The sequence below is a fragment of the Hippocampus bargibanti genome, linkage group LG14 (assembly GCF_051943395.1).
Source record: "Hippocampus bargibanti isolate YZ-2025 linkage group LG14, ASM5194339v1, whole genome shotgun sequence".
Classification (NCBI taxonomy): Eukaryota; Metazoa; Chordata; class Actinopteri; order Syngnathiformes; family Syngnathidae; genus Hippocampus; species Hippocampus bargibanti.
Window position 1 is genome coordinate 3,778,619 of NC_142747.1, and position 18,765 is coordinate 3,797,383.

At 45.6% G+C, this 18,765-nt stretch overlaps 1 long non-coding RNA gene across 1 annotated transcript; it reads left to right on the top strand.

The window, feature by feature from the left end:
- The first annotated feature begins 1,419 nt into the window (after positions 1 to 1,419).
- LOC148888037 (uncharacterized) lies at positions 1,420 to 8,795 on the top strand. The gene is made up of 3 exons (XR_016117222.1): positions 1,420 to 6,284; positions 6,707 to 6,784; positions 6,998 to 8,795. It is a non-coding gene; the product is annotated as an uncharacterized LOC148888037 (long non-coding RNA).
- The last annotated feature ends 9,970 nt before the right edge of the window (positions 8,796 to 18,765 follow it).

The window sequence follows — 18,765 nt, forward strand, 5'->3', positions numbered from 1 at the left end:
GCGGGTGTAATAGTCTCTGGCTAAAGGAGCTACCCAGAGCTGTCAGGATGGGCAGGAGGGGGTGGGAGGGGCTGTCCATCATAGCTTTTAGTTTAGCTAGCGTCCGTCTGTTGCCCACCTCCTCTAGAGAGTCCAGCGAGCAGCCCACAACAGAACTGGCCCGCTTGACAAAGCACTCCAGTTTTTTTCTGTCCCGGGTGGTGATGCTGCCTAACCAGCAGACAATGCCATAGTGGATGGCTGATGCCACCACAGAGTCATAGAAAGTCTTTAGGAGTGACCCCTGAACTCAAAAAGACCTCAGTTTCCTGAGGAGGAAGAGGCGACTCTGTCCCTTTTTGATTAGGGCATCCGTGTTTGTTGTCCAGTCCAGTTTATTGTTGAGAGTAACACCCAGGTACTTGTAGGAGGTCACCCTCTCAATGTCCGAACCCTGGATGTTCAATGGTGCAGGTGTAGATAGACAGATAGACAGATAGACAGATAGACAGATAGACTAGATAGACAGATAGACAGATAGATAGATAGATAGAGATAGATAGATAGATAGATAGATAGATAGATAGATAGATAGATAGATAGATAGATAGATAGATAGATAGATAGATAGATAGATAGATAGATAGATAGATAGATAGATAGATAGATAGATAGATAGATAGATAGATAGATAGATAGATAGATAGATAGATAGAGATAGATAGATAGATAGATAGATAGATAGATAGATAGATAGATAGATAGATAGATAGATAGATAGATAGATAGATAGAGAGATAGAGAGAGAGAGAGAGAGAGAGAGAGAGAGAGAGAGAGAGAGAGAGAGAGAGAGAGAGAGAGAGAGAGAAGAGAGAGAGAGAGAGAGAGAGAGAGAGAGAGAGAGAGAGAGAGAGAGAGAGAGAGAGAGAGAGATAGATAGATAGATAGATAGATAGATAGATAGATAGATAGATAGATAGATAGATAGATAGATAGATAGATAGATAGATAGATAGATAGATAGAGAGAGAGAGATAGAGAGAGAGAGAGAGAGAGAGAGAGAGAGAGAGAGAGAGAGAGAGAGAGAGAGAGAGAGAGAGAGAGAGAGAGAGAGAGAGAGAGAGAGATATAGAGAGATGTATAGATAGATAGAGAGAGAGAGAGATAGATAGAGAGAGAGGGATACAGAGAGAGAGAGAGAGAGAGAGAGAGAGAGAGCTAGAGAGATAGAGATATATAGAGAGAGAGATAGAGATATAGAGAGATAGAGATAGAGAGATAGAGAGAGAGAGATAGAGAGAGAGAGAGAGAGAGAGAGAGAGAGAGAGAGAGAGAGAGAGAGAGAGAGAGAGAGAGAGAGAGAGAGAGAGAGAGAGAGAGAGAGAGAGAGAAGAGAGAGAGAGAGAGAGAGAGAGAGAAGAAGAGAAGAATCATGAACCACTGGACGTGATGTTGGAGCTGTGCCTCAGGGATGGGAGGTTTTGAATTTGGGACACATCGTCAGTAGTGTGCCAAAGAATCATTGGGTGTTTGGGCCTTTTAATCACTAGACACCCTCATCGATGGTGGCCAGCGACAGGTTGATCACGCCTGTGCTTGTGTCCCATGCCCAATCAGATGTTCAGAAGCTGGTAGGGGGGCGGGGGGTCTTAGGTTGCTGACCTATGAGCCTAACAAGGCTCATTACTCTTCATCCAGAGCCAGTGGCTGCTTCTTTCTGCCGCTTCAGAGAGTGACCTAACTGTGTGCCGCAGAGCCTGTCCATGGATACCCAGGTCTTTTAGCAGCCTAATGGTGGAGGACGCCACAAACCCTCTGCATCCAACTTCAATTGGATATACCTTGGTTTTCCATCCCCGCTGTTGCGCATCCACTGCGAGTTCTGTGTAGCGCAGCTTCTTGCGCCTCTTCAACAGAGTTTTCCCACGAGACTGTGAGTTCTGCGATGTAGACAGCCTTGAGTGACGAGGACCAGAGCACCAAGTCTGGTCTGAGGGTGGTGGCTGCAATCTCTGCTGGGAAAACCAATTGCTGGCCAATGTCAACCCGCATCTCCCAATCACGGGCCCCGGATAGCTGTCCAACTTCTGGTTTGGCAGTAGGATGGTTGGGCTTTTCCTGTCCCTCTCGGATGAAGGTCAATGGTGCTGTGCTGGACGTGGTGGCTCGCATTGGCAAGGAGTTGATGGTATTCCTCTTGCTCTCAAGGACAACTGCCAAACTCTTTAGGACCTGGTTGTGCCTCCAGGTGTAGCGGCCTTGTGTGAGGCTGGTCTTACAACCGGTCAGGATGTGTTTGAGAGTTCCTGGCGTTCGACAGAGGTCACAGGTTGGAACTTCGCCATAACGTTGGTGGAGGTTTTTTGGAGATGGGAGCATGTCATTGATAGCTCTGATGATGAAGCTGATGTTGCTTGCCTCCATTTCCCAGAGATCCTTCCAGCTGAGCCTTCTCTTCTCTAGGCCTTCCCGCCTCATCCATTGTCCCTGCTTGGCAAGAGAGACAGCCCGTGCAGTTCTTTCAGCTTCCTCTTGGCGGCGCACCACTGCTATCACCATTTTCCTTCTTTCCGATGTTGAAGCCTTACGCCAAGAAGGTTTGTTTGTAAGGCCAAACCCCCCTCTTCCAAGCTGAACGTGTCCCACAATGTCGCTGTGCCTTAGGGCTGCTGTGGCCTGCTGCACTGCAATGGATGGCATCCATTTCCGTCCCATTGATAGGGGGGTGCAGCTTGACTGATCTTCCGGTCTCTGGAGTCTGTGAGGGTCATCTGAAGTCTCACTTTAGCGCACTTGTACTCTTCGGTGAGGCTTGTGATTGGAAGCTCAAGTACCCCTTTGCCATAAAGGCCGATGTTAGACAGACAGCGTGGAACACCAAGCCAGCGTTTCACATATCTAGTGATGGTTCGCTCCATCTTCTCCACGAAAAGTGATTGTCTCACATCTCCTGTTCCACATAAATCTGCTTCAGTTCCAAGCTGCAACAGTTCCACATTCGCATCGGCGCTCTGCGCTGACGCTCCTTTCTTCTTATCGCGGGTTCCCCAAGCCATGCATCCATCCAGCCGCAGACTGTCCAACAGCACTGACCTTTCCACTGAACAAAGCGGGGCTGTGAAGACGCTGCATATTACAGGGGCTCCGACATTCCACCAATTCAAAAACAGTACTGGCATATTCATGCTGTCGAAAAGGGGCAAGCGCTCAGCACAGTCTCCTCCTTGATGAATGTCGTGGTCAAAAATGCAGAAAAACAATCCGTATCCGTTCCACACGACCCACAACAACACAAAGTGACAAAAGAAAACACAAAACAAGACAAAAACAACCAAAAAAACAAGGCTCATGAGAGCACTTGCTGAGGCTGCCTACTCGGGCGCCATCTTGGACTGGATATAGCAGATCTTGAATGCGTGGGAGTGGGTGACGATCGGGGACAGTTTTGCGATTTAGCTCCTTAAAGTCAACGCACAGGCGCAAGCTTTTATCTTTGTTTCTAACACAGACAGGAGATGAGTATGCTGAAGTGGATTTTCTTATTCAATCATGGTGAAGTAGGTTTTGCACATAGTCTTTGACGTCTCGGTAAAGGGGTTTTGGAATGGCATTGTAACGCTTTTGCACCGGCGTGTTGTCAGTAAGTTGGACCTTGAGTTGCAAGTTTGGAATGCAACCTATATCAGCATCACCTCTTGCAAAGACATCTGACTCTTCATACATGCATGTCTCTGGCAATCCCCTGTTCCTCCTCTTTGAGATGTGACAAGCCAACCGGAGGATGCCACTTGTCTGTGCTCAGAGCCGAGCAGATTTTAACGGTGGGACTGTTTAGCGGCTTTGGACTGTCGGAGCACTCTTTAAAGGGCATGACTCCAGTCTTCTTTTCCTTTCGGCTTTTCCTCTCAGGGGTCGCCACAGCGAATCAATGTCCTCCATCCATCCCGGTTCTGGGCATCCTCTTCTTTCACACCAGCTACCTTCATGTCCTCTTTGACCACATCCATAAACCTCCTCTTCGGTCTTCCTGTCGGTCTCCTGCCTGGCAGTTCAAGACTCAGCATCCTTCTCCCGATATAGTCAGTCTCTCTCCTCTGAACATGTCCAAACCATCTCAGTCTGGCCTCTCTGACTTTCTCTCCCACGCCTCTAATATGAGTTGTCCCTCTAAAGTACTCATTCCTGATCCTATCCAACCTGGTCACTCCCAAAGAAAACCTCAACATCTTCAGCTCTGCTACCTCCAGCTCTGCTTCCTGTCTTTTCTTCAGTGGCACTGTCTCCAGTCATGGCTGGTCTCACCACGGTTTTATACACTTTTCCTTTAATCCTAGCTGAAACCCTTCTATCACACATCACACCTGACATTTTCTCCAGCCGCTCCAGCCTGCCTGGACACGCTTCTTCACCTCTTTTCCACACTCTCCATTGCTCTGGACAGTTGACCCCAAGTACTTAACATCCTCCACCTTCTTTATCTCTTCTCCCTGTAGCATCACTCTTGCACTTGGATCCCTCTCATTCACACACATATATTCCGTCTTGCTGCGACTGATCTTCATTCCTCTCCTTTCCAGGGCATATCTCCACAGCTCTAGTTTCACCGCCACCTGTTCCCTGTTCTCGCTACAGATCACAATGTCATCTGCAAACATCATGGTCCAAGGAGATTCTTGTCTAATATCGTCTGTCAGCCTGTCCATCACCATAGCAAACAAGAAGGGGCTCAGAGCTGACCCCTGGTGGAGTCCCACCTCCACCTTGAATTCCTCAGTCATACCGACAGCACACCTCACAACTGTCTTACAGTGACGATACATGTCTTGTACCGCTCTCACATACTTTTCCGTCACTCCAGACTTCCTCATGCATGCCACAGCTCTTCTCTGGGCACCCTGTCGTACGCTTTCTCCAGATCTACAAAGACACAATGCAATTCCTTCTGACCTTCTCTGTAGTTCTCTATCAGCATTCTTAAAGCAAACATTGCATCTGTCGTACTCTTTTTTGGCATGAAGCCACTGCTGCTCACAAATGTTCACTTCTGCTCTTAGTCTAGCTTCAACTACTCTTTCCCAGAGTTTCATTGTATGGCTCATCAACTTTATTCCTCTGTATTTAGTACAACTCTGCACATCTCCTTTGTTCTTAAAAATGGGCACGAGTACACTTCGTTTCCATTCTTCAGGCATCTGTTCACCATCTAAGATCTTGTTGAATAACCCGGTCAGGAACACCACCGCCACCTCTCCACGACACTTCTATACCTCGATTGGTAAATCATCATGACCGAGTTCCTTTCCCCCCCTTCATCCTCTTCATAGCCCTCCTCACTTCATCCTTGCTAATGCTTGCTACGTCTTGGTCCACAACCTTCACGTCTTCCACTCTTTGTTCCTTCTCATTTTCCTCATTCATCAATTCTTCAAAGTACTCTTTCCATCTTGCCATCACACTACTGGCACCTGTTAATACATTGCCATCTCTATCCTTAATCACCCGAACCTGTTGCAGGTCCTTACCGTCTTTGTCTCTCTCTCTCGCCAGCCTGTAAAGATCAGTCTCACCTTCCTTGCTGCCCAGCCGAGCAGATAAGTCATCATAGGCCTCTTCTTTGGCCTTTGCCACCTTTACTTTAACCGTGCGCTGCATCTCCTTGTACTGCTGTCTCCTCTCGTCCGTCCTCTCAGTGTCCCACTTCTTCTTTGCTAACCTCTTTTACTGTATACACTCGCAACTCCCCATTCCACCACCAAGTCCACTACCTTTCTTCCACTCGATACACCAAGTACTTTCCGACCTGTGTCTCTGATTATGTTCGCTGTAGTTTGCCAGTCATCTGGAAGGACCTCTTTCCCACCCAGTGCTTACCTCCTTCCTAATTGTCATTCAACACTCTTCCTTTTTCAACTTCCACCATTTTGTCCTCAATTCAGCCTTTTGTTTCTTCATCTTCCTCACTGCCAGCGTCATCCTACACACCACCAACCTATGCTGTCTGGCTACACTCTCACCAACCACTACTTTGCAGTCACTGATTTCCTTTAGATGGCGCCGTTGACACAAAATGTAGTCTACCTGTGTACTTCTGCCTCCACTCTTATAGGTCACCCTATGTTCCTGTCTCTTCTGTATGAAAGTATTCACAATAGCTATTTGCATTCTCTTAGCAAAGTCAACCACCATCTGTCCTTCAGCGTTCCTCATCTGGAGTCCAAACCTGCCCATCACCTCCTCATCATCTTTGTTTCCTGCGCCAACATGTCCATTGAAGTCTCCATCAATTACAACCCTCTCACATCTCGGTATGTTCTGTATGACTTCATCAAAGTCCAACCAAAATTTCTCCTTCTCCGCCAGCTCACATCCTACTTGTGGGGCATACCCACAAACAACATAGAACATCACGCCTTTAATTTCTAGCTTCAGACTCATCATTCTATCTGATACTCTTTTTACTTCTAAGACATTCCTAACAAACTCCTCTTTTAAGATAACCCCAACTCCATTTCTCTTTCTGTCTTCACCATGATAGAACAACTTAAACCCTGACCCTAAGCCTCTAGCCTTGCTCCCTTTCCACCTGGTCTCCTGGACACACAGTATGTCTACCTTCCTTCTCTGCATCATGTCAACCAGCTCTCTACCTTTACCTGTCATTGTTCCTACATTCAAAGTTCCTACTCTTAGTTCACACACCTCCCTCCTCTCCTTCTTCGACCAACAGTAGTCCATTTTCCACTGGCACCCTGAAGGTCAACAGTACCAATGGCGGCCATTGTTAACCCGGGCCTCGACCGATCCGGTATGGGATTCATAGGTTTGATTCGCATATTTGTTTTGGCAATTTTTTTTTACGTCGGATGCCCTTCCTGACACAAACCTCTGTATTTATCCGGGCTTGGGACCGGCACAATAAGACACTGGCTTGTGCCCCTTGTAGCTACATTCAAACGCTGTTATTATTAATATTATTATTAATAATATTATAATAATATAGTGCTCTTTTTCACGACAGTGTGATTGCAACAATGTAGCGATGGATGAACCTTTGTGGTCCAGGCAAACTGTGTTTGGAGGAGGAGCCCAAAGAAGAACCGGAGTCGGAACGAGACCAGCCTGTGACGCACCATGCAGGTACGAGATGAGCCGAGCAACATCCTCCTGATCTCCTCCTCCTTTCAGGAAGTCACTCCTCGCTCAAAATGTCAGAGCGGACAAGTAGCCACCGAGACAAGGAGAAGGTTGGCCTTGAAGGAGGAGGAGGAGGAGCAGGCAGCAAGGAAGCAGAAAAGCGAAAGAGGAGTTGCGGCGCCCTGCCTGCCCAGGAGGAGCAAAGAGAAGACGCACATGAGCTCTTTTGCACTTCGTGACCTTTGCCACCAGAAGTCAATGTTGACCTTATGACCCTTTGCTTAGCGACTGAAAGTCATTACTCTCTTGGGTTTGAATCGTTCTTAGCCGCCGCAACGTTGATGAGCGGCTGGCCGACACATACACAGAAAATGTCCGCCGTTCCATCCGCGATATCATTTTTGTCTCTCATTTTTTGTCTTGTGGTTAGCATGCCAGGTTAGCGAGCTAGCTCGCTGTAGCCTTTTATTTTTTGCTCCCATTTAGACATATGAAAAGAATAGTCTATTAATTCCATTTCATTTCCAAGCGCCTTTCAAAATGCTCAACGTCACTTGACAGTCACAGGATTAGGTTTCTCCGTGTGTGAGCAGCGGCAACCGCACGCAACAGTGTTCGCTCAACCCGGAATAACTTAAAAAGATAGAAACCTAGCTTGCTAGCTAATAGATAGCTAGTAGCCAACAGAGACAGCTAATATGTTTCCTGACTCAATTAGCTAGCTAGCCAGCCATATAGCTAATACATAGCATACCTGTCTGATAGAGTGTTTATGCACATTAGTAAACGTATTATGTTATCCCATGTTAGTTTAGTACATATTATGTAATTGCATGTTCAATTTATACTACATGGAATAAAGTATCAGTCGAACCGTACGAGAGCAGGATGTAACGCTTATCAAGTTTCAGTCTAGGTCCAGCCAACACTGAGTTGTCCGTAGCTGATTGGACAACAGATCGCTGCTGTGGACGTTCAAAAACTAGTCAGAGCGGGAGCTCTTCCTCTTTGTTCCTATCTTTGTTCGTGTGCCCTGACTTTGCTCCTGCCTAGACGATAGAAGTGCTTTTTCTGTCTGACTAGAATAAAGTAGTTTTTTGTTCACCATCTATCATCGTCACTGATATTTTTATTACTGAACTTCGTTGAGAAACAAGAATTTGAACCGAACACTGTCAACCTCCACAGCTCCATGCCCTTACAAAATGTCGTATTTTCCCTGACAAAATACAAACTAATCGTAAACCATATTTTTTCCAAACGTGTTTATTTATGTAGTTTAACATGTTATATTGTACATGTGTTTCGTTATATCATTCTGTACATATTCTTAATTTATTATTATTTATTATTATTGGTGTTATTTTTATTATTATTATTATTTAATTCTTAATTCTTAATAAATGATGAAATTACATGATGAATGATGCAATGGGAAATCCCCAGGCGGCAGACGCATACGCACAGTAGCATCAAACCACTCGTGGCGAACTCGTTTGACTTGATTGATTTGCCGTTTCGTGATAGTCGGTGTCTACCGGATGGTACCCATAATTGACAAATGTGCGTTTTTCCGTACATATTTTCTTGTACGTCGTACACGTCTTAAATGCATGATAAATATACTTTGTAGGGCAAAAACGTCCAGGTTGACCGGTATGAGATCCCCAGCTAGATAGCTCATAGATAGCTAGCTAGCCAGTAATAATAATAATAATAATAATAATAATAATAATAATAATAATAATAATAATAATAATAATAATAATAATAATAATAATAATCATTTCATTTCTAAGCGCCTTTCAAAACTCTCAAGGTCACTTTACAGTCACAGGATTTGGTTTTTCTGTGGGTGAGCAGTGACAGCCACCTGCGTCAGCTTTCGCTCAACACGGAATAACTGAAAAAGATAGAAACCTAGCCAGCTAGCTAATAGATAGCTAATAGCCAATAGCTAGCTAGATAGCTCATATGTTTCCTGACTCAATTAGCTAGCTAGCCAGCCCTATGGCTAACAGATAGCCAGCTAGATAGCCAACAGCCAGCTAGCCAGCTAACTAGTAATAATCATAATCCATTTCATTTCTAAGCGCCTTTCAAAACTCACGGTCACTTTACAGTCACAGGATAAGTTTTTTTTCTGTGGGTGAGCAGCGGCAGCCACACGCGCCAGCGTTCGTTCAACCCGGAATAACTCAAAAAGTTAGAAACCTAGCTAGCTAGCTAATTGATAGCTAATAGCCAATAGCTAGCTAGAGAGCTAATATTTTCCTGACTCAATTATACCGCTATACAGCCACAATTCACTTTGCTGCTTTTCTCTCGACAACTCTCTCATTATGACCCTAAACATTGGATTCCAGTGTCAGAGGTCTTTGTTGGGACACTCTGAACACAGGAAGATTGCCATTCATGACCGACGCCCAACCTCTGCAGCCCTCTGCCAAGCTATTTCTCGAGACTAAATGCAAATTGAAGTGATACATTGGTCAAACAGAGTCTTCTTAATTTGAATACCACTCACCCTGGACATCCCAAGCACCAACATCCATAAACAAAAAGAACGTCAACATTTTAATAGGTTGCCATTGCATGAACAGAGAGATTTGTAACCTGGCTAATGAGCTCTTCCCAGGGATGAGAATGTACCGCCGATCGGCGGATTTCCTACCTTACAGACCAAAATGACCAGATAAAAGTAAATATGTATTCTGGCTTTTTTTGCTGTTCATTTCCTGTTTGGGCTTGTGCTACAGACGAAAAGACAGGAAGCAGAGCTGGAGGTAGCAGAGCTGAAGATGTTGAGGTTTTCTTTGGGAATGACCAGGTTGGATAGGATCAGGAATGAGTACATTAGATGGACACCTCATATTAGAGGCTTTGCAGACGAAGTCAGAGATGCCAGACTGAGATGGTTTGGACATGTCCAGAGGAGAGAGAGTGACTATATTGGGAGAAGGATGCTGAGCCTTGAACTGCCAAGTAGGAGACCAAGAGGAAGACCGAAGAGGAGGTTTATGGATGTGGTCAAAGAGGACATGAAGGTAGCTGGTGTGAGAGAAGAGGATGCACAAAACCGGGATAGATGGAGGACATTGATTCGCTGTGGCGACCCCTGAAGGGAAAAGCTGAAAGGAAAAGAAGAGGAAAAGAAGATTTCCTGTTTGGGCTTGTGAAAGGGCAATTTTGATTGGATGATACTGACGGCGGTTGGCGGAAAGCGCCATTTTGATTAGATGATCTTGATTTAGGTGCCGGTGATGTCAAAACAGGTAATCATTTGAGTAAGTGGCCGAGTAAAAAACAATAAGGTTGATTGGACTTTGTGGAGAGAACAGCTTCTAATTTGATAGATTCTAATTTGGAATGAAACAATACCATGGACGAAACACTCGAATGTCAGTGCTACTATGACAAGCCCCATGCTAACGTTAGCATCAATATACTTCTGCGAGAGCCAGCAGAAAGCAAGCGTGGAAGCTAATGAGCAGTGTGAAGGCTAGCTAGCAGTTACCTTGCATATGCATTCGGCAAGTTGATTTTTATTCTGATCGTTTGGCTGGATTTTTACCAATCACGAGGAACGGAAAATTATTCATATTCATGGTGATTATCACAAAGTTATTTTGAATAATACATGCTGACATTTTGTTGAAATCACATTTAGTCCAAGGCCAGATCTTCTATATGAGGATGACAGTTTAACAGGCGATGATCATTTGTGTGGAGTAGGGATTGCGAAATCATTTGAATTTATGAAACATGTTCAGCCGCCACGTTAGCGCGTTGGCCTCAGTGCAGAGGTTCAATTCCAGCTCCAACCTCCCAGTGTGGAGTTTGCGATTTCGCCACGGGCCTGCATGAGTTTTGTCCATGCACATGATTCCACTTTTCTTCCATCTACAGTATTCCAAAAACATGCATGGCTGCTGATTGATCACTCCATGAATCAATGAATACAATATGTGCGTGGATGGTTGCTTGCAGGGATGCATGTGGGCGGCGCCCTCGCGTCATTGACGCATTTTGACAGCTACTGGCGCAACTTTGCAACTCCGCTGCGTGCCCACGCAAGTTGATGACGATTGGCTCATATTGCGACATCTGTGCCACATAATAATAATAATAATAATAATAATAATAATAATAATAATAATAATAATAATAATAATAATAATAATAATAATACATTACATTTTAAGCGCCTTTCAATGCTCTCAAGGACACAGTCACAGACAAGCATAGGAACTATCCATCCATCCATCTTCTGCCGCTTATCCGGGGTCGGGTCGCGGGGGCAGCAGCTTCAGTAGGGAAGCCCAGACTTCCCTCTCCCCAGCCACTTCTTCCAGCTGGTCCTGGCGGATCCCGAGGCGTTCCCATGCCAGCTGGGAGACATAGTCTCTCCAGCGTGTTCTGGGTCGTCCCCGGGGTCTCCTGCCAGTGGGTAATGCCCGGAACACCTCGCGAGGGAGACGTCCCGGGGGCATCCTAATCAGATGCCCGAGCCACCTCATCTGGCTCCTCTCGATGTGGAGGAGAAGCGGCTCGACTTTGAGCCCCTCCCGGATGACCGAGCTTCTCACCTTATCTCTAAGGGAGAGCCCGGACACCCGACGGAGAAAGCTCATTTCGGCCGCTTGCATCCGGGATCTCGTTCTTTCGGACACAACCCATAGCTCGTGACCATAGATGAGGGTTGGGACGTAGATCGACCGGTAGATTGAGAGCTTTGCTTTTTGGCTCAGCTCCTTCTTCACCACGACAGATCGGTACAAAGTCCGCATCACGGCAGACGCCGCACCGATCCGCCTGTCGACCTCTCGATCCCTTTCACCCTCACTCGTGAACAAGATACCCAGATACTTAAACTCCTCCACTTGAGGCAAAATTGAGTATAGGAACTATAATAAATAAAATACAATTACAAATAGAATGCAATAAATAAAATACAATTACAAATCTAAATAAGAGAGAGAACTACACAGAAAATGCAATTTTAAATCTGTGGTTTTTAGATGGGACTTGAAGGTGGAAAGAGAATCGATGTTACGAATGTTGGGAAGAAGTGAGTTCCAGAGTTTGGGGGCAGAGCAGCTGAAGGCTCTGTTACCCATCGTGCTGAGATGGGCAGAGGGGGCACACAGAGGTGGAGGGAGGAAGAGGATCTGAGGGAACGAGAGGGAATAGATATTTGAAGAAGATCAGATAGGTAAGGGGGGGGGGCAAGGTTATGGATAGCTTTAAATGTATAAAGAAGAATTTCAAAGTTGATTCTATATTTGACCGGGAGCTCTTGGAGGACGGGGGTGATGTGGTGAAAGGATGTGTTTCTGGTGATTATCCGAGGAGCTGAAGTTTGTGGAGAAGTTTCTGAGGGACACCAAAGACAAAGACTATGAACAAGGATAGCAGTGGTGTGAGGAGTGAGAGATGGGCGAAGACGATTGATATTGCGTAGGTGGAAGTACGCAGATCGGGTTATTTACATGGGAGTAGAAAGATTGTGTGCTGTCAAGAATGACACCTAGGCTTTTGACCTAGTTTTTGAAGAATTGTTGTTTTTGTAGTCCTTGTCAAGTACATTGAGATTGCTCATCCTTAAATTATCACAAGTCAGACGAAAGTGAGACAGAGCGAAAGGGGCGGCTGCGGCTGACTAACAGCACGTAAAATGTCCTCGTCAAGATGTCTCGCTCGATCAAAAGGACATAATGATTGATGTACATACGCGCAGGGAAAGTCAAACTGGAACATTTTGTTGGGCCTGCAAGAAAATAAGTGACTCTGAAGTGTATATGAAGCATTCGGTCACTTGCTGCTTCCTTTGGCATCTTTGCGGTTTCTGTAGGGGCCAAAATAACCAGTCGCGTGCTAACTCAATGAGGAAAAACGGCCACTTAAAGCAGGAATGTGCTGAGCGGTTGCACCATTTCGGCAGTACAATAGGCCAGCACTGTTTTCAATTCGGAGGAATCGGTGAAAAGGTTTCTTCAGCCATCATCTGTACTTTGGAAGATGCCGGACGTTTGGCTTCTCTTCCGAAGAGCATCGTCAGCGAACTAAAGTTGTGCTGGTTGTTAAGGCCAGAGCTACCAGCACAACTTTAGTTTGTTGACAAAGCTTTTCGGATGAGGAGCATCATGGGCAGCATTTTCACAGCACTGCGTCGTTCGGCGGAAAGGTCGCTGCTGTTGGGACAGTCTGCGGCTTGGAATTGAAGCGGATCGACGTGGGACAGGAGATGGGACACAGTCTGTTTTGGTCAATGGACACTACAACTTGGTGTTTGCTTTCAACGTTTAGCTTATAGCAGACGTGCACATTCCTCCATGACGTCCCTGATCCACTTATGAAAAGGACGCTTTGATCCTATTTCCTCGAGAACTGCTTCATGCGACAAAGGAGCTGCAGGAAGTGCTTATGAAAGAAGACACATGATTTCTTCTGGAGTTTATCTAGTCTTTCGACTTGAAGATGGCGCCTGCCTTTTCAACTTCTTCCTTTCTTTTCCTCACCGTTTCATCGCGTTGCTGCTGTGAAATGTCCATTTCTCCACCGTGAGACTCCTAAAAGGTCAATAAAGGTTAATCCAATTTTCCAATTTGCAATGTAGATCAGCCAAAATTGAAAGGATTGTGCGCACGTTTCAAAACAGATGATCTTAAAGCCGACAAGGAGCCCTGATGTACGGCGCCCAGACAACTCGGTCATCTCGGATGATGCCTTTTCCAACGATGTCATGCAGACGCAAAGAGCAAAGGGGCCGTCTCACAAGGACCCGCCGCTCTATGATGACGTTTGGCTGGAGGCTGCTGGAAGGAGCAAAGGCAAAGGACTACAGACAGAGCGCCGGAAACCTCGCCCCTCACCACCACCACCACCACCACCACCACCACCACCACCGAACCCGTGACCAGACTTCCTCATGCAATGCCACAGCTCTTCTCTGGGAACCCTTTCATACGCTTTCTCCAAATTTACAAAGACACATTGCAATTCCTTCTGACCTTCTCTGTACTTCTCTATCAGGATTCTTAAAGCCAACATTGCATCTGTCGTACTCTTTTTTTTGGCATGAAGCCATACTGCTGCTCACAAATGTTCACTTCTGCTCTTAGTCTAGCTTCAACTACTCTTTCACAGAGTTTCATTGTATGGCTCATCAACTTCATTCCTCTGTAATTAGTACAACTCTGCACATCTCCTTTGTTCTTAAAAATGGGCACAAGTACACTTCGTCTCCATTCTTCAGGCATCGGTTCACCCTCTAAGATCTTGTTGAATAACCCAGTCAGGAACACCACCGCCACCTCTCCAAGACACTTCCATACCTCGATTGGTAAATCATCAGGCCCGAGTGCCTTTCCCCCCTTCATCCTCTTCAGCGCCCTCCTCACTTCATCCTTGCTAATGCTTGCTACGTCTTGGTCCACAACATTCACGTCTTCTACTCTTTGTTCCTTCTCATTGTCCTCATTCATCAATTCTTCAAAGTACTCTTTCCATCTTGCAATCACAAATCTGGCACCTGTTAATACATTGCCATCTCTAACCTTAATCACGCGAACCTGCTGCAGGACCTTACCATCTTTGTCTCTCTGTCCCGCCAGCCTGTAAAGATCAGTCTCACCTTCCTTGCTGTCCAGCCGAGCATGTAAGTCATCATAGGCCTCTTGTTTGGCCTTTGCCACCTTTACTTTAAACTGTGCGCTGCATCTTCTTGTACTGCTGTCTCCTCTTGTCCGTCCTCTGTGTCCCACTTCTTCTTTGCTAACCTCTTTTACTGTATACACTCCTGCAACTCCCCATTCCACCACCAAGTCTCCTTTACCTTTCTTCCACTCGATACACCAAGTACTTTCCGACCTGTGTCTCTGATTATGTTCGCTGTAGTTTGCCAGTCATCTGGAAGGACCTCTTTCCCACCCAGTGCTTGTCTTACCTCCTTCCTAAATGTCATTCAACACTCTTCCTTTTTCAACTTCCACCATTTTGTCCTCACTTCAGCCTTTGGTTTCTTCATCTTCCTCACTGCCAGCGTCATCCTACACACCACCAACCTATGCTGTCTGGCTACACTCTCACCAACCACTACTTTGCAGTCACTGATTTCTTTTAGATGGTGCCGTTGACACAAAATGTAGTCTACCTGTGTACTTCTGCCTCCACTCTTATAGTCCACACTATGTTCCTGTCTCTTCTGAAAGAAAGTATTCACAATAGCCATTTGCATTCTCTTAGCAAAGTCAACCACCCTCTGTCCTTCAGCGTTCCTCATCTGGAGTCCAAACCTACCCATCACTTCCTCATCATCTTTGTTTCCTGCGCCAACATGTCCATTGAAGTCTCCACCAATTACAACCCTCTCACTTCTCGGGATGTTCTGTATGACTTCATGAAAGTCCAACCAAAATTCCTCCTTCTCCGCCAGCTCACATCCTACTTGTGGGGCATACCCACAAACAACATAGAACATCACACCTTCAATTTCTAGCTTCAGACTCCTCATTCTATCTGATACTCTTTTTACTTCTAAGACATTCCTAACAAACTCCTCTTTTAAGATAACCCCAACTCCATTTCTCTTTCTGTCTTCACCATGATAGTACAACTTAAACCCTGACCCTAAGCCTCTAGCCTTGCTCCCTTTCCACTTGGTCTCCTGGACACACAGTATGTCTACCTTCCTTCTCTGCATCATGTAAACCAGCTCTCTACCTTTACCTGTCATTGTTCCTACTTTCGAAGTTCCTACTCTTAGTTCTATACTCTTGGCGTTCCATCTCTCTCTTTTCCTCCGGGCACACCTCCCTCCTCTCCTTCTTCTACCAACAGTAGTCCATTTTCCACTGGCACCCTGAAGGTTAACAGTACCAATGGTGGCCGTTGTTAACCCGGGCCTCGACCGAGTATGGGATTCATAGGTTTGATTCGCATATTTGTTTTGGCAAAAAAAAATTACGTCGGATGCCCTTCCTGACACAACCCTCTGTATTTATCCGGGCTTTGGGACCGGCACAATAAGACACTGGCTTGTGCCCCCTTATGGCTACATTCACATACATTGGGCATGACCCCAGTAACTTCCTCAATTGAGCCCAGAATAGTTCTCTGTGAAAGATGAATGTCATGTTTACTAACATTCATTACTAACATTACTAACATTAAAACAAATTGTCGGCCCACTGGGTACATGTACTAACGAAGAGAACGGCTCTCGCCCCTCAGGGCAGTTGTTCCCTATACTGGGCTCAAATAGCATTCTTCCCCCCCTTGGGCCATGCTCTGACTCTGCACTTCACCTCCCATATCTTGCCCGCAGGAATGAGTCCCTTCTTCCCAACACATACTGGAGGAATGTCTCATCAGGGCCCAATTTCTGAAGAACAGAAATCAAGGTCTCTACTGTGCGTTCGCTGACACTCATGCTTCTTTCAGTATGGCTACAATGTCCACCTGTTCATTGTTCTCTTTGATCATTTCTGCAATCACATTGCTTCCTACGAGAGGACAGTTAACACAACTCGTACTGATTAGTATGGGAACTTGTATGTCAGCATGTCCATGGTTTCCACTCCGTATCTGCAACCCAACATTAGCCCATCCATCAAAGGGAACCGCTGTGCCATTCGCTGCAGATACCTATAACACGGTTGTCTCGTGTCGTCTTTTCCTCGTCGTTCACAGTGCTACCTGCCTGCGACGCCCAATTGTAACCGGCCTCAGGTCTAGGGGATACCTGGGTCGGTCCAAAGGCGTCACAGGCAGGTAGCACTGTGAACGACGAGGAAAAGACGACACGAGACAACCGTGTTAATCAGCTTCACACAGCGGCATTTATGACTAACTCATTTACTCATCAAAACATCAATTCAGCAATTTCAATATCTATACATTCAACATCTATACATTGTATATATCCTCCACATTCGTACATGCTTATGCACGTCTGCACGGTCATGTGTGTTGTACTGGGAACTACAATTGACATCCATAAATCCAAATTCAAAGCCACAACACAAGTTTTCATATATAGCATCGCCTAACAAGTCCCCAAGTACTTTAACATCTTGAGGATGTATAACACTTATTATTTTGAATACCTGTGAACGACGAGGAAAAGACGACACGAGACAACCGTGTTAATCAGCTTCACACAGCGGCATTTATGACTCATCAAAACATCAATTCAGCAATTTCAATATCAGAATACATTCATGTGTATATCTATACATTCAACATCTATACATTGTATATATCCTCCACATTCGTACATGCGTGAGATTAGCCTACATCGTCTTCCTCTGTTCCATTCACTATGGTGAACAAATATATAAGGAAGAGGATGAGCGAAACAAAGGAGAAGTGGATCACAGAGCAGTGTGAAAAAATAGACAAGTATACGACAGGGCAACAGTAAAGCAGCATACGCCACATTGAAGGCTTTGACAAAGACGCAGCAACACACTGCAACAATAATAGAAGATGGGGATGGTGCTCTGCTAACCGAAAAGACAGCAGTAATCAGAAGATGGACGGAGTACTGCCAGGAACTCTACAACCTCAAAATAAAAGCCAACCGGAACGTAATCACTGACGCCGCAAAGGTCTCCAGCGAAGATGATGACGTGCCGATACTCCAGGCAGAAGTGGAGGAGGCAGTAAGGAACCTGAAGTCACCTGGCATTGACAACTTTCCCGGCTGAAATTTGGAAACACGGAGGACACGAGACAATTAAAGCACTCACACACATTTGTCAAAATATTTGAAGAACCAAGCAATGGCCCCAAAAATGGACACAATCTCTGGTTATCCTTATCCCTAAGAAGGGGAACTCAAGGCAGTGTCAGAACTACAGGACCATCAGCCTGATCTGCCACACAAGCAAAGTGCTGCTAAGGATCATCCTGAACAGACTGAAGAGTAGGGCAGAGGAAATTATCGAAGATGAGCAAGCAGGATTCCGACCAAAAAGGAGTACCACAGAGCAGATTTTTAACATCAGATTACTTATCGAGAAACACCTCCAGCATCAACATGACCTGTTCCACAACTTCATCGACGTTAAAAAAGCCTTTGACAGGGTGTGCCATGAGGGGATGTGGCAGGTGCTCCGAAAGTACAACTTCAACAAGAATCTCATCCAGGTCATTCAGTCACTCTACATCAACTCAAGCAGTGCAGTTCTCACGAACAACACCATGGGGGAACTTTTCAAAACAAAACATCTATCGGTGTCCGACAAGGCAGTCTTCTGTCCCCCGTCCTATTCAACATCTTTCTGGAAAACATCATGGATGAGGCCCTGGAAGAGTTTCACACCTCCATATTCATCGGAGGAAGACCCATCTGTAACCTCCGGTTCACTGATCACATAGATCTGATGGGAAAAAGCGAAGCCGAACTCCAGGAGCTTACCACCAGACTGGAAAAGGTAGCGAGGGGTTACGGTATGCAAATAAGCGCAGAGAAAAGCAAGATCTCAATAAAAAAAGAGGTCAATAGCTACAATAAAACAACACCATCAAAAATCACAATGAACTGGCAAACCCTAGAAGTGGTGAAGGATTTCAAATACCTTGGGTCCTTTGTGAGTGAGGATGGCACTACCACAAAGGAGATTAAATTACGAATTGCAATAGCAA